Genomic DNA, 16,551 nt, shown 5'->3' on the forward strand with positions numbered 1-16,551 from the left:
TCCGAGGAGTCTGTGTCGAGGTGGGTGTGTCCAGCTGCTGACACGTGGCCGAGCCCTGGCTTCGAACCCGCCTCTCCAGATCAGCCAGGCAGCTCTTCCTCTTCGGTTTGTCATTTCATTTCTTTAATCTCTTTCTGCCGAATACCTGCTTGCAGGCGTCTCAGTCTGATGGCAGCAAGAGACCTTAAAAGACGGAGTAAGTTGAGTTAAAAGGTGAAGAAAAGACAGATATTGGCGTGATAACAGCCACATGACTGAAGGTGGAACAGAAAACAATGACAACTAAACTTGAAACTCTCTGCTGCATGAACAGAACAAATCCAGTATAAGTTGTTCTTCAAAAGGTCTCTTTCTTACTTTAATACTTATAGCAAGTTGCACATCTTACTATTAGTTCTCAGTTAGAAAAAAGGTTAAATCAGTACTTCCACTAGGTTTTTTTTACACAATGTATCTGGGAACACACAAACACACCGTTTGTAAAGGGTGATGCACTTTTGTTAACAAATCTGTATATTGTGAGAAGGGATAGGACCTTTTATATATATATATATATATATATATACTTCTTCCTGCTCCTTTTTGAGTACTGTTTGTTATTGTGTTCTTAAACCTTTATTTACTCTTTGTACCAACTAAATAAACTAATTCAATTCAACTTTTGCACATGCCTGACAAATCTGTGTATCTTTTACTGGCTGTGAAGTATTTTCAGTTGAATGAAATAACTTTAGTAGACTGTAAAGAAGAGAAAAGCTACATTGCTACATCCTTTTCATCCACGTTTCCTTATCACATAACAAGTTAACTGCACTTCAGTCTGATATCTGTCGTTGCAAACTGAAGTAAAGTGAAATTGGATCACGTATGTGTGAAAAATGTCCAGCGTTTTTCCATGTAAGTTTGAGGTGTTTGGTTTAGTCACGGTCCTTCCTGGCCTACGTGCTGATGTTCACAGCAACAGAAGCATACGTGCAGTTCAGTGTTTACCTCTCAGGTGGATCATTACTGTTTTTAAACTTTGAGCAACATCTAGTGTAAGGTCGTGTCATCAATGTGTAACGGAATTTAAACATAAGACAAACCAAGAGGAGTTTCTCATTGTTTGAGGGGAAGTGGTGGATCATCCATTAACCTTTTAACCCCAGAGCGGGTTCAGGAAGGTGTTTCCATGCATCAAGGATGCAAATGATTGGAGATGTGCTGGACTGGAAAGCAAGCAGCATACTCAATGTTTTTAATGTACGATATACTTTCAATTATAAGAAATGGAAGCAACTACATTTTCTGAGATAAAGAAGTGTAACTATGCAAGTTAGGGTGATTCTAATGGAGAGTGAAGTGGACAGATGAGAGTGAATCTCAGAATCAGGTTACAGATTCTGTTAGAATGTGCGGTGAAAGTCAGAGGTCAAAATAATAAATGTGTAACAAAGAAACATGTGTATGTTTGTATATGAGAAGCAGGAATGATCCATTAGAATGCTTTGTCCTAATTTTCTTTTCCAAGTAAACGGACCAGTGGGTGATACTGAGTCTGCTGAAAAGAACCAAGGAAAATGAAGATAAACTTACCATAAAAGAGTCTGGTATCACACAGGAACCCAGATTGACAATAGCCATCCATTCTAGCTCCAATGAATATCTAGAATAGAAGAGAAGCCTCACAAGATCAAAAGATATTTTATCCCACTATCAGTACTTAACTTTTCTTTTTCGGAAGAAATCATTGAATTAATTTCAGAGCAGTCAAATCTGTATGTTTTACAGCATAACCCCAGCAAACCTCTAAACCCCACGGCGAAAGAACTATATTACCAGCCACCTGTATGTTTTGGTCTAAGACCAGCTGATGAATCTGAATGGATGGTAAGCTATATAGAAAGCTCTGCACTTCAGTAACAATGGAGTAGGAACACAGAATCCAGAATCCAGATCCACTGCACAAGATCCAGCCTCTCATCTCAACAAGCTAAAAGAATATCTTCAAGATAAATGGGGCTACAAAATACTTGTCTTTTTTTTTTTGCATGGATAAAGAACACATGTACATTTAAATTGCAGGTTTTCTTTGCATTAAGCACGTTTGCATTTATAGTTCTTTTCTCTTTTTGGGGGGCAATTAGCTTGACATTAGCATGAGACATACTGTACCTGGACCCCTGCTAAAAGTATTCATGATGGAAAGGTTTATGGGATGAAAAATTCTGTCTTTACATTTACTCAATTGATTAAAACAAATCTTGATCTGCTACTTGATGGTGATCAGAGTTTGTTTCCATTTTTTTGCAATGTGGTTTATCTCTACCAGCGTAGCTACATTCATTTAAGACTAATTTACTCTATTAAAAAGCCTCAGTGTCTTATAAAACTACATGCAGGGACACCTTAAACCCTTTAAATGCCAGTGAGGAGTGAATTTGTCACTTTTAGGAGTTTATAAAAACATACAAAACAAAGTGAGATCGTCACGACAGCCTAAATGTCATCCAACATAGCCAAATGGGTTGTTTTGTGAATCAAATAGAAAATTTCTATAAACGTTTGAATGTTTTAAAGTAAGTTTTAAGAAGAAATGAGAGGTTTGTCGGCGCAAGACACGTACCCGAGCAGGTAGCAGGCAGTCACGCCCATTTCGACCAATGAGAAGTTCCGATACTGCACCTCACAGTGACGTCTGGAAACGCAGGCAGCTGATTGGTCAAAGCTGCATAATTTTCACTCATTAATTCCAATGACGTTTATCAAACGTATGGTGGGTGATTTGGGTATTGGAAGAGATATAAACCGATGCTCCGCTGCAGGACCGCAGAACTTCGGGGGAAACCTTCCAGCGGTGGAAACCATCCAGCAGAGGACACATCCAGCGGGGGAAACCAGCGGAGGAAATCGTCCAATGGACCAACCGTCACCATCCAGCGGAGGACACCGACCGTCACCATCCAGCGGAGGACAAGACACCGTCCAGCTGGTCCTCATCCGAAGAAAGAGAGAACGTAAGTACTGACAGATTGTCATTTTTTTATTTTCTCGCTCTGCAGACTCAAACCTTTGCAAACTTTTCTAAACTTTCAATGCTAAACTCATAAAGTTGCCTCTTGTCCTTCTTATTTCATCTCCACATTTGCAGCTAATTTATTAGCGTTCAATATTTACTTCATTTAGTGGATTTAAAATGGAATCAATATGCGCGCAAACAAGTGAAATTAAACTCAAACTTTCTGCTCTCTACAGTCATTTTTGAACCTTTTTGAATAGTTTTTTTAAAGAACTAGTTGAACTTTTGGCTGCTTTTAAAGCATATAGCATGTAATTCTGCTATTTTCTGTGAAGAAAAATGTTTTAATTCCATTCTGTTTAATAGTTAAATACCTTTCATACTCTCTCAAATTAGTTTGCAGTCTTTTAAACTAGTTACACACACAAATTTTTTTTAAAAATCTCCATACAGCTTTTGGCTGCATTTGAATGAATGCTTTGGAAGGCATTTCACCTATTGTCTGGTTGGGGCTTCATCAGTTCATGGTTTTAGTCTTCACCCAAAAAATTCTAAAGAAATACATTAAAGCTTTACCGATTTAGGCTTATTTAACTTTAAAATATGTCAAAATAAAGTTCTTACCAGTGATCTTTGGTCCGTTGTTTTGTCAGCAGGGCTTGTGTGAGAAAATACTTCAATTGATTGTATGTCTTAGACCCAGATAAACGCATAGCAACCAACTTTTTTTATTACCAGTGAGAACTTGATATTGACATATTTTAAGGTAAATTAAGCCTAAAGCTATAAAACCGGAAAGTGTTTCTTGATTTCTTTGTGAAACTTGAATATAGTTCTTTATTTCTTTGTTAAGCCTTGTGTCTAAATGGTGCTCTGTGAGTAGATTAGTCTCTTCCTTGTCTAAAAACAAAACAAAACACAACAATAAAACACAAAATTCATTCCCGTGTTGGTATGGAGATTTTGGTTTTTGGTTTCTTAGTCTATCAATAATAAACCAATAATACAGTTTTCAAAGTAAATCTTGCCCGGTTGTTTAGATAAACTGAATTCATTGAAATAAAAAAATAAATTTCTTGTAATATAACAGATTTTTAACTGAAATGTGCTTTTTCTAAATAATTGTAGTAGTAATGATATAAAACTATAACTTCAGCCATGGAAGTCAATTATTAAGCTAAAAGCGGCACTGAAATAACTTAAGTGTTTACAGAATGTTGATCCATTTAAGCCTCTGCCTTTAGTTATTAGTTTTTTTTATTGTTTTGTGTTCTTGGAAGTCCTGCTATTTTGGAAGACGTATACAGTGTTGCATGGAATTACTGTATTCACAAAATGACAATGCTACACGACACTGTCTTTGTCTTCGGAACTACTCAAATGTGATTATTCTTACTTTTTATTTTATTCTATTTTTCATTTTGAATGACCAAAGTTCGGCATAAGTGAATGAGTTTTCAGAAAATGTAAATTGTTTTGCCGTCAGCTCATTATGAAAGCAGATTCAAAATCAGGGGTCTGCAACTGCAGTAAACCAAGAAAAAAACGGTAAACATTTCAGTACATTTGCAGCTGTCTTGTACCTGCTTTTAAAGGCTTCAACCTTCTTAGTCATCATTTTGAGACAACTTTGATATTTTACTTGAGAACAGCGTCTGCTTGAATATATGAATAAAGTGTAATTCTGTCAAAATTTGTTTATGCCAACAAACTAACAATGAGCCCTGAACTGTATTCGCTTAATTTTCTACAGATAATCTTCAATGAAAGAGAAGATTTCTTGATTTCTCCCTCTCTGGTAGCGTGTGTGAGCAGCCTGCCGCGCTGAGGAGGCGGGGCTTAGTAGCGATCTCACCAATTACTGATTAACACAAGAGCGACTGACTTGAAATTAAACCAATCAGCGTCGTTTCATGTCCGAGACTTTGGGGCGGTTTTTAAATCGCCCCTGGCTTGGTGATTTTCTTAAATTCAGTTCTGGTTTGTTCTCGAGTGTTTCTACGAGATGTTGAGATGAAGACAACAAGCCTGAAGTCTGATTATTAACTCGATTTTTAACTTAAATATGCTATTTCTAAATAGTTGTCGTATTAATGATATAAAAGTATAACTTCAGCCATGGTAGTCAATTAGAAAGCTAAACGTTGTGCTGAAACAACTTAAATGTTTACAGAATGATGAATTTTGATCAGTTTAAGCCTCTGCCTTTAGTTATTTGATTCTTGTTTTCCTCTTTCTTTTTGGGGCGATCCTGCCACTTTGGAAGACGAATACTCTATTGCGTGTCTCTGTTCTGTGTTCACAAAAGGAACAAACCCAACAATAGTGCGTCTGTCTTCTGAACTACTCAACTCAGATGTTTCTTCTTTTTTTTTTTCTGAATAACCCAAGCTAAATGCATAAGTTGGTTCTGAGTTATCAGCAAATGTAAATTGTTTTGCTGTCAGTTCATCGTTAAAGCAGATTCTAAATCTGCATGTCTGCGACCTTTATGACCAAAGCAAAAATGAGGCTAACACAGCTCTTATAGTTTCATATATAGTTTTGATTTATGAACATAAACTTATGACCAGTATGAATAATAATAATGATGAAGAACGATAATAATAATCATAACAACAATAATAATATCAATCTTTACGAATAATTATGTATATTTGATGCCCGAAAAGGAGGAAGGAGAACCATCCCCGCTTCCACCCGATCATTGCTCTCAATATCACCCTTTACATTAATATTTAAATTTTTTTGAACTCGCGGCAATTCAGCGTCGTCTCACAAATTTATACACAACATACTTTTACAAGTGGTGTGAAATCAGTGTTGTTTTATATTGAATTCCCCTCTGAGATGCTGACCGACACCCCTCTCTCTCTGTTACCGAACAAGTTTGGGATGTTTTGAATTTGACCAGATTGTTGAATTTCGGAGCATTTGACACTATAAACAGGTCAATATTATAATATAACCAATTTAACAGTTTACAGAATGATGAATTTTGATCAGTATGAGCCTCGACCTTTAGTGATTTGATTCTTTTTTTTTCTTTTTTGTGGTGGGGGGGGGGGGGGGGGTCCTGCTCTTTCGGAAGACGAATTCGCTGTTGTCTGTCTGCTTTCTGTGTTTTGAAACAAGCTGGACTTAACAGTGTCGTTGTCTTCTGAACTACTCAACTGCGATTTTCTTTTTTTTCCCTTTTTTTAGGGGGGGGGAATAACCAAAGTTAAAGTTTTCTAAGTGATCAGAAAATGGGAAATATTTCACTGTCTTGTTGTCGTGAGTTAATTCTTTTTTTTCTTTTTTGCGGGAGGTCCTGCTCTCTCGGAAGACGAATTCGCTGTTGTCTGTCTGCTTTCTGTGTTTTGAAACAAGCTGGACTTAACAGTGTCGTTGTCTTCTGAACTACTCAACTGTGATTTTCTTTTTTTGCCTTTTTTTGGAGGGGGGGGGGGGGATAACCAAAGTTAAAGTTTTCTTAAGTGATCAGAAAATGTGACATATTTCACTGTCTCGTTGTCGTGAGTTGACTCTTTTTTTTTCTTTTTTGGGAGTTCCTGCTATTTTGGGAGACAAATACTCTGTCGTCTATCTCCTTTCTGTATTCTTGAATGGTTGAGAGAACAACAGTGTCTTTGTCTTCTGAACTACTCGACTGTGATTTTTCTTATTTTTTTTGAATAACCAAAGTTAAAGGCACATGTTTTTTATGAGTAATTGTAATTGCAACCTTTATGACCAAAGCAAAAATTAGGCTAACACAGCTCCTAAAGTTTCATATATAGTTTTGATATATGAACATAAACTTATGAGCATCTTCTTGAACGAATAATAATAATGAGGAATAACAGTATTATTAATATTTATAACCACTATCATAACTACAATAATGACAATCATCACTGATAATCATGTATATTTGCTTCCCGAAAAGGAGAAGCAACATGCTTATCCAGCCCTACCCCTGTGCTGTCTTAGTTATCTATCTTAATTCAGCAAATATTCAATTATTTTTTGTTTTCCACATGATTTGAGCAGATTAGAATTTGACCAGATTGTTGCATTTCAGAGCATTTGACAATATAAACAGGTTATGAACAATCCTCGTTGCTGGTTTTTGGGGAAATCATGACGGTTGCAGGTTGGTTTAGTTTGTGTTTCCTCTCACCTCGACACAATAACTTAAATATGGTCAAATCAGACAACAGTACAACGTGTACACTGGTTTTGGATCCAGGATGTGCTGAGCTTTGCCCAGAACTCCGATGTTTCTCATTTTCAACGTAATTGTGTTATGTTATGTTCCTAGGATCATTTATGTTCTATTGTAAAGTTGTTTTTACAGACTGGCTTCATTTCATACTTTATCCACCAGAATTTCCACTTATTCCCTGCTACTGCGATTGGTAAATAACATAATTTGAGTTTTGTTCAAATTTAAGGACAGTTTGTTTGAGTCAAGCCACATTTAAATGTTTGTCATCTCTGCTGTTACAACCTCCAAAAGCTGCTCTGAACTTTCTCCAGAACATAAAATATCTGTGTCGTCTGCGAAACAAAACAAATTTCAAAACTTTAGAAACGTCACGCAGGTCATTGATGTACAGTATGAAAAGTTTTGGTCCCGATATTGATAAAGCTAAAAGCTGCATTGAACTAAAATGTTTACAGAAAGATGAATTTTGATCAGTTTGAGCCTCTACTTCAGTTATTTGATTCTTTTTTTTCTTTTGGAAAGACAAATACGCTGTTGTCTGTCTACTTTCTGTATTCTCAAAATGAAGCTGGACATACCGGTGTCGTTGTCTCCTGAACTACTCAACTGTGATTTTTCTTTGTTTTTTCCTTTTTTTTTAAATAACCAAAGTTAAAGGGCATAAGTTTCTTTATGAGTGATCAGACAATGTGACACTTTTCACTGTCTCATTGTACTTAGTTGATTATTTTTTCTTTTTTTGGGAGATCCTGCTATTTTGGAAGACGACTACTCTGTCGTCTATCTCTTCTGTATTCTCGAATGGAAGAGAGAACGACATAGCAGATGTCTTCTGAACTACTCAACTGTGATTTTTCTTTGTTTTTTCCCCCTTTTTTTTGGAATAACCCAAGTTAAAGTCCAGTGACGTGCAGTCAGGGTAGGCAGTGCCTACCCAAGGCTGAATTGGAATGAATGAAATATTTACTTTGATTATTTGTTTTAATTATGGCATAATTAATTCAAATTTATTTTTCAATTTGCGGTCGCTTACAGTACCTATAGGTTTGACAGTGTGTTTTCATAGCACAAATGACTCAACATCGCTATTTCCTGGTATGGCAGAGAAGCTGCACAAGTCACTCACTCCTGCGCTGTGTTACTGTGAAGGCCACACCCCCTCATGAAAGCCACACCCCTTCCTGAAGGCCACACCCTCTCCTGAAGGCCACACACCCCTTCCGAAGTGTTTGCGCATGCGCAGTCAGTTCCCCAATATGAAAATCATTTACGTAAAAAGGCAGATTGCTATGCTGCCTTTGGACTTAACCGTGCTATGCTAAATGCTATACGTACGTTCACAGTGCATTAGTGAATTGATGCAGCGCTGCTATGCTCTCGAGCTAGTTGGCGGGTTAACAGGAAAGATGACAGCGCAAGAGACGATAAAGACATTTTCACAACTTTCTTTTGAGGAAAAACAGCAGTTTTTAAAAGATGGGTGACCAAACCTGAGCTACCAGACCTTCAGCAAAGGAAAGGTCAGAAAATTGTTCATACTTTCATCTCAATTGGCGCCACAGGAGCGGTTTCAGCACCGCAGACCGCTCTGCCGTCCGAGCCGTTGTTTTAATTCTCTCTGTGTTTCTGTGTTTCCAAACATAAACAACGGATGTGCTGCCATGTCATGAGCTATAACTTGTTTGGGAGAGTCTGGAGACCGCTATTGAATCATTATTTAAGTTTCTTTAATGGTGTTTTACCATCTTGATTTTGTTAGATTAACACTTTGCCAGCCGAAACATATTGTAGCGTCACGGAGCTGATCGCTGCAGTGCATTATGGGAGTTGGGTTGGCGGTGTTTCAAATGTCTTTATCTGGGGTTATATTAGGCTTGTTAGTGTTGGTAATGATTGTGTCGTCTTTTTGTTGCTTAGTTATTGTAGTTAGTTAGTTGATCTAGTTTAGTTTAGTTTAATATTTGGAAGTTGGCAACCAGGAGTGAAGAGGGTTTTGTGTGTCATGTCGTACTGCCATGGTGTTCTGATTGACTGTGTCAAAATATTGCTATATCTGCTATTATGGAAGACGAAAATGCTGTTTACAGGCCAGCTTCTGTGTTCTGAAACTGAAGCTGGATGCACCAGTGCCGTTGTCTTCTGAACTATTCAACTGTGATTTTCTTAGTTTATTTTCCTTTTTTTTATTTATTTATGAATAACTAAAGTTAAAGTCATGAGTTTTTTAATGAATGATCAAAAAATATGAAACATTTCACTGTCTAGTTGTAGTTAGTTGATGCTTTTGGGTTTTTTTTGGAAGATCCTGCTGTTTTGGGAGACAAAATCTCTGTTGTTTATCTCCTTTGTGTATTCTGAAATTCAAGGGAGAACAACAGTGTTGTTGTCTTCTGAACGACTCAGCTCCGATGTTTCTATTTTTTTTTTAATAACCAAAGCTAAATGCATCAGTTTGTTATGAGTTAGCAGAAAATGTACATCGGCATGAGAAAGATCAAGTACACACATCATCTATATGTGCAAGGCACTGCTTACTCCAGTGTAAAACCCTGCACAGGAGCCATGACGCCAATGCAAAACTGGCAAAAATGTACTCTGATAGAGCCGACTCATGTAACAGAGAGATCTCTACTACACTTGGGTAGCAGGATCGATCGCGACCCCCTCACGGCCCTTTTCGGAGTCCCACGAAAGAGTGACATGCCTAACGCATCGAAGCAGGTCTCAGCCTTCACCACCCTACTTGCCAGAAGGCTCATCCTCCTTAAATGGATTCGTCCGCTCGCTCCTACACATAATACATGGCTACTTGAAATCTTAAACTGCATCAAGCTTGAGAGGATCAGATTCTCCCTTCAGGGATTCCGTGAAAATCTTTTTACAAAATGTGGCAACCTTTTATTGACTACATCTACTCACTTTTTTTTCCCACTGTTATTTGATTCTTTTTTTCATGGAGATCCTGCTGTTTTGGAAGACCAATACGCCGTTGTGTGTCCATCTTCTGTGTTCTGAAACAGGAGCTGGACACACCAGTGTCTTTGTCTTCTGAACTACACAACTGTGATTTTCTCTGTTTCTTTTCAATAACCAAATTTGAAGGCCTACGTTTTTTAATGGGTTATCAGAAAATGGATATTGTTTTGCTGTCAGTTCATTGTTAAAGTAGATTCTAAATCTGCAAGTCTGCAACCTTTATGACACCCCCGAACCCCCCCCCCCCCCCCCCCCCCCAAAAAAAAAACCCAAAACAAACCAAGAACAAAACTGTTGAAATAGCTCAAGTAAGAGCTTTAACCAGCCTTGTTTGAAATTATTGCACCATAAATCCATAAATGATCTGGAAATATAACCGCTTCACTTGCATTAAGGTGATTTTGTGAGATATTCCCTTCATTTCACACATCAGAATATATAAAACTTTTACTAAATAAAAATACTAAGCACCTGACCTAAATTAATTTTAGTGCGAAATAGCATCTTTTTCTTTCAATAAATATATTTATTAAGCGATTTGAGAGGGTATAAAACATTAGAAAGACATAAAGTAAAATTCCTGTAGTTGTGTTGCTTTCATGTAACAACAGCGCAAACAGAATGTCATTTTAAATGCTGTAAACATTAACGTGGTACAGTCGTACAGTTGGAGTATGAAAGTATTATGAAATCATTAACAAGAAAAGTCTCATGTGACATCATATGAACTCAGAATATTTCTTTTCTTCCTTTTCCTCCTATATCCAAGGGAAGAGAGAATCCTGTCCACTGATCCACAGGAGACCAGGATGCTCAAATTTGGACAGTTGAAAAGTGAGTTTCTGTTTTCTTCAGTTTTATCCTTTTAACTATGATCACAGTGCGTTTACCAAGATTTTAGTTTGGAAGTCATTTTTAGATATAAAAGATGTTATGAAACCTAAAATGTTTACTGAATGATCAATTCTGGTAAGTGTCAGCGAATTCTTTATTTATTTATTTTTTATCTTGCTTTGTTGGATGATGAATCCACCGTCCGAGTGGGAATCTTTTCAGTAAATACAGAATGGAAAGATCACACGAACGGTACCTTTGTCATTCAAACTATTCAACTGTGATTTTTTTTTATATTATTATTATAAAAGACCAAATGTATAGGCATAAGTATGTCATGAATTATCAGAAAATGAGAATTGTTTTGCTGTCAGTTAATTGTTAAGAGTTACTATAAATCCTCCTTTTCATTTATTCTTCCCATAGTCTATCATGGATTCTCATGGAAGTAAGTGAATGTGCATAAACTATTAGTTAAATATGGGACACATTTATTTTTGTTTTTAAATACATGCATTATTCCATTTCTCAAGGGACAGTTGCAATTTCCTAAACTATCCTGTATATTAATACCCCAACAGAAGCGCAGAAACTGCCCTAAAGGGTGATTGTGACATAAAACTGGGATAAATCTTGCGCCAGTAGAAAGTGAATTTGAATTCTGTAAATCTGAATCTGAATGGTCCAATTTGACATTGAAGCTATTAGTTTGGATGTGTATCACGATAAAATGTAAACTGTTTTACATTCAATTCAGTTGTCACTTTTCAGTTTCACTTGCCTCCATTCAGATTCAGTTTTTCCATTAAATGTTTTTGTGCCACACATGCGGGGCCTGGTCTCAGGCAGAACGAGTCAATCGCAGATGAGGAGAAGTTGATTTTACGACGGCAACATGCTTTACATTCTTTACCTGGTCTACATACACCTGGCCCAAAATTCCGCTATGCCGGCTGGCCAGTACACCACTGGGCATGTCTTATTTCCAATAGTTATTTCTGTCAGAGGTATTTAGATGCGAATGACTATATCTCTGGTTACACCTGAAATATTAAAAACTTAGATTTTCTCTTTCTCCTTCTCTGGAAAACTCCTGATCTGAAACCCCCAAACGCATGAACATTTCCAAAGGGCTAGATACACATTAACAGATTACTCAATGGCATTCAGTCCTTGGTCTGTGGGAGGAGAAAACTTCACAATAAATCCTGAACCTTTTCAATTTTCAAGTTGCAGTGTTCAAGATACATTACAGTTCTAGGTTATTTGTGATATAATGGCTTTCTTTGTAGATTTTAACTGCAACGTAAAATCTCCAATTCATCTGAATTGTTCACAAATATAATCACACTGCTTCAAATATTTGGTCAAAATAGTCCAATATGTTCAACTAGTTTATCTTAATACGACCCTGTGAGTTCCTACTGGCTCACTTGGCACCTCGAGTTTGACGCACAGTATTTAACTTGAACGTGTATAATATGAGTTGAATATTTGACCAAAGTCTGAGCACAACTCTGGCGTTTGCAAGCTGACATTGGTGAATAAGTGAATCAACTGAAGTATGAGAGTATGGATGAAAGACTATAAAAGGTGTGAAAAATGGCAAAACATGAATCAAATGTAGAGAATCGTCATAAAATACTTTTGTTTTTGATGCTCGTATTTTAGTAGCGTGTCCGCTACAACATGCTTTTAGTTGTAATAATGAAAACTAAATAATTAAATGTATCATTTATGTTTGCTAGATATTTTCTCTCAGTATTCTGCATGTTCCAAAACTGTGGCTGGCTCGAGATGACACCCTTAGATAATTAAGAGGTTAGCAAGTATTTATTAACAAAGACATTCTGACCACATGGCAGCTCGCACAGGATGGCCGTGCAACCCCTAACTCTTCAGGTGAAGGAAGAGGCCGATATAACACAAACAACAATCTTTATAGATTCAGTCCCCCTTCCATCCTTCTTGTGAACCGCTTCCTGTGACCCACTTCCTGTGCTCCACTCCGGGCCAATCACAGTAGAGGACTCCTTGTCTCTACGTATGACTGAAGCCAAAATGGAAGTAGAGCACATGGAAGAATCCAAGTGAAAATAGTTCAACATGTTCAAAAATAGTCACACTAGAAGACACTATGGAGCAGGGTGTGTCAAACATAAGGGCCATGGACCAAAACCAGCCCACACGAGGTTCCAATCCAGCCACCAAAAGATCAAGCAAATTGTGAAAATGTCAAAGAAAACACTCACACTGAGCTGAGATATCACTGATGCTGCCATGACAGGCCTTGTTGCTATTAAACTTGCGCCAAAGCCGCGCTGTCAGGGTGGGGTTTACAAAAACATGCATAATGCAACAGCTACAGGAGATGGTTATTGGATATTTCACTGTATAGAAGGTTTTGTTAAAATTGACTTCATGTTGAGATTCTAGTCATTTTTGGTCATAGTTGTTGCTTTCATGAAAATATATACATTTTCTTCACATGTACTCTGCGTCACAACAAAGAACAACTTTGAAGTTTGAATTTTAAAGTTATTATGGCACTCTTTTAATAGTCCAGCGCAATCGAAATGAAACTGGGCCCTACACCAATATGTCTTTGATACCCCTGATATAGCGGTATTGAAGAGAGGCTTACAAAAACATTTCATGAATAGTTAAAGTTATAAGAGGAAACTGACTTTGCAACCCTTCCATGCTCCTCTAAGACAGGGGTGTCAAATACATTTTAGTTCACATTAAGCCCAATTTTATTCTGAGTGGACCGGACCAATAAAATAATGCCCAAAAAGTTTTTCTTTGTTGTGGTACAGAGTTATATGTGATAGAAATGTCTATAAAACCAGTAATTACAACCAAAAATGAATTTGATCTCAACATGAAGCCAGTTTTAATGAAACCTTCTGGTGCAAAATACAGAGAAATGTCAGGAGAACTTCCCCTATAGCCGTTACATTAAGCATGTTTTTACAAACTCACCCTGACAGCATGGCTTCAAGGCTAATGCTAGTTCACTATCTTTCATGACGGCATCACTGATAGGTCAGCTCAGGTCTCAGTGTTTAATTAAATTTAATGTAAATTGTTAGTAAGAGAGGGCCGAATTGCCTAAATGTTCAGTATGTTAAAGCTCAGCATCATCTGGACAATATAAGAACCTTTTACTGTTAAAGTTGATGTGTATTTGATAAACAATAAGAAAGCTGTGTCATGTCAACAATGATTATTTGGTGTTGGATTACATTTCAAAATTAAAGTGAATTATCTCAACAACTGCTAAACAATCTGAGCAATGACTTATGCTCCTATTTTCACACCTTAAATTAGATTAATCTTTATAGATGCTTTTGAAAATGACAAAAGATAGAGAGTGGGAGATAAAATAATAATGTGATAGTACAATAAAAGTTATATAATGTTTTCAGACATTTTATTCCCTCATCACATTCCAGAACTCATTAAACGTTACAATGGATGTGCTCAGATCGTATCACCATGATTTGATGGAAACTTGTTGTTGTTGTTTAAATAAATAAAATACCACACCGTCCACTGGTTAAACAAAGTGAAACTCTGTTGATATTATGACATTAATATTAATTATCCACAAGACTCATGCGTTGACTTAATCTGATCACAGTTTGTTTAGTTGACAATAACACAACAATGGATGGAGCAGAGTTCGTGATCTTTACCTGACCGACAGGTGGGTGCAGCTGGAGGCAGGTGAAGTACAGACGGGGAGGAATTTAGGAGACATGTAAAGCTGTTTATGCTTAATTTTCAAACTATGAAACATTGTTTGCAGTTCAACTAATAAGTTGGAGTTTTCATATATAGCCAATATCTTCATAAAGACCCAATTTTTGCAGATAAATATTCCATGTTAATACATAAAACTAAGCTTTCTGAAATGTAAAAATACCACTTTGCCACTGCTCAAAAACATCTTTTCATAGGTTATTAGCACCCCGTTCTGAAAGTGTTGAGATATTTTTATGTGTGCCGTGGAAAACTGACTGAAAATGGACAACCTAAAGAGCCACGCTGTTACAGAAAACAGCAGACTTTACATTAAACTCACTATGAACCCTCGTGACAACAGTAAGATAAGCTGAAAAGCTCTAAGAAGTGGAACTCAAGGTAAACCGGACACTGCTGCTGACACAGGCAAACCGCTGTTATCACATTTGGATAATATTCAGTGGGTGTAACTGTTACAATTTAGTGATTTAAGTCCTGATTAAATGATCAGCGTGACCACCATCTATTGAGTTACAATCCAAAATAGATGATTAAGGAGGATCATAACTTGATGTATCACTTCGACCAAATATTATCAGCAAATTCCGATCTCTGCTATCTCAAGCACACGGTAACCTTTCAACCCTAAACCTGCTCCACCTCCACCATCACGTGTGATAATGACAACAATAAAAGCTGTAATCATTCATTGCTCTTGGCTTCTGCTTACCTTTTGTTTTGGGGGGGGGGGGGGGGGGGGGGCAGACAGTCAGCAATAGCACTGAGTTAACTCGAAATACAACTGAATAACCGGGGATAAAGAGAAGCACAAAAAATAAAAAAATAAAGCTTATCTTGGTCAAACATTATTTCAGTTCTATGCTATGTAAGACCATTGAACATGTGAGTCGCTACAGTAAACAAAAGCTCCTCTATCTTTCCGGTTATCTCAGTTTAGCTTGGTGTGTCTCAAGGTTTACGATCGTTTTTGTTATCCTATTTGTTCAGAAGAGTTTTTAACCTTGAATCAGGGGTTTACCGCCAGCCAGCACCTCTGAAAGTAGAGCCAGAGGTGCTCACTGCTCAAAGTGGCTATAGATTGTGCATTATTTAGTGTGTTATGCTCCAGATAGACTGGAACAAGCAAGATTTACAGGAATTGCCCATGTTTACAAGCATCCGACATCAGTTAATTCCCAGGTTATGGTCACAGGTACAGCAATGCCTTCACAGCACTTAACTTTCTCCACATTTTGTTATATTAAGGCCTTATTCTAAAATGGGTTAAAAAAGAACGTGCTCAAAATTCTACAAAAAATATCCCATAATGATAATGTGACAACGTTTTTTTTGGAAATGTGGATTTCAAACTAAGTGATCAACTGTACACAACTTTGTTGACGCTCCTTTGGTAGCAACAAATAATTGAGCAAAGGCTGTGAATACTTATATGTATATGTGATTCCTTTCTTTTGACCAATACTTTGTTGATGCCCCTTTGGAAGCAATTGACACCCTCAACTCTTTTTGAACATGATACCGAAAGCTTGGCATGTCTATCTTTGGAACAGTTTGGCTTATTCCTCTTACAGCAGTTTATAGGTCATTCCAATGGCTCTGGCTGAGCCAGTCAAGGCAGGCCGTCTCTGTACATTGCTGCATTCATCTTTCCTTCCATTCTGACTAGTCTCCCAGAATGATGCTGCCACGACTATGCATCACTGTTGGGATGGCAATGCCCCAGTAATGACCGGTGCCTGAGCCGTAATGTTGTTTTCTG

This window comes from Lipophrys pholis (assembly GCF_963383615.2).
Source record: "Lipophrys pholis genome assembly, chromosome: 17".
NCBI lineage: Eukaryota > Metazoa > Chordata > Actinopteri > Blenniiformes > Blenniidae > Lipophrys > Lipophrys pholis.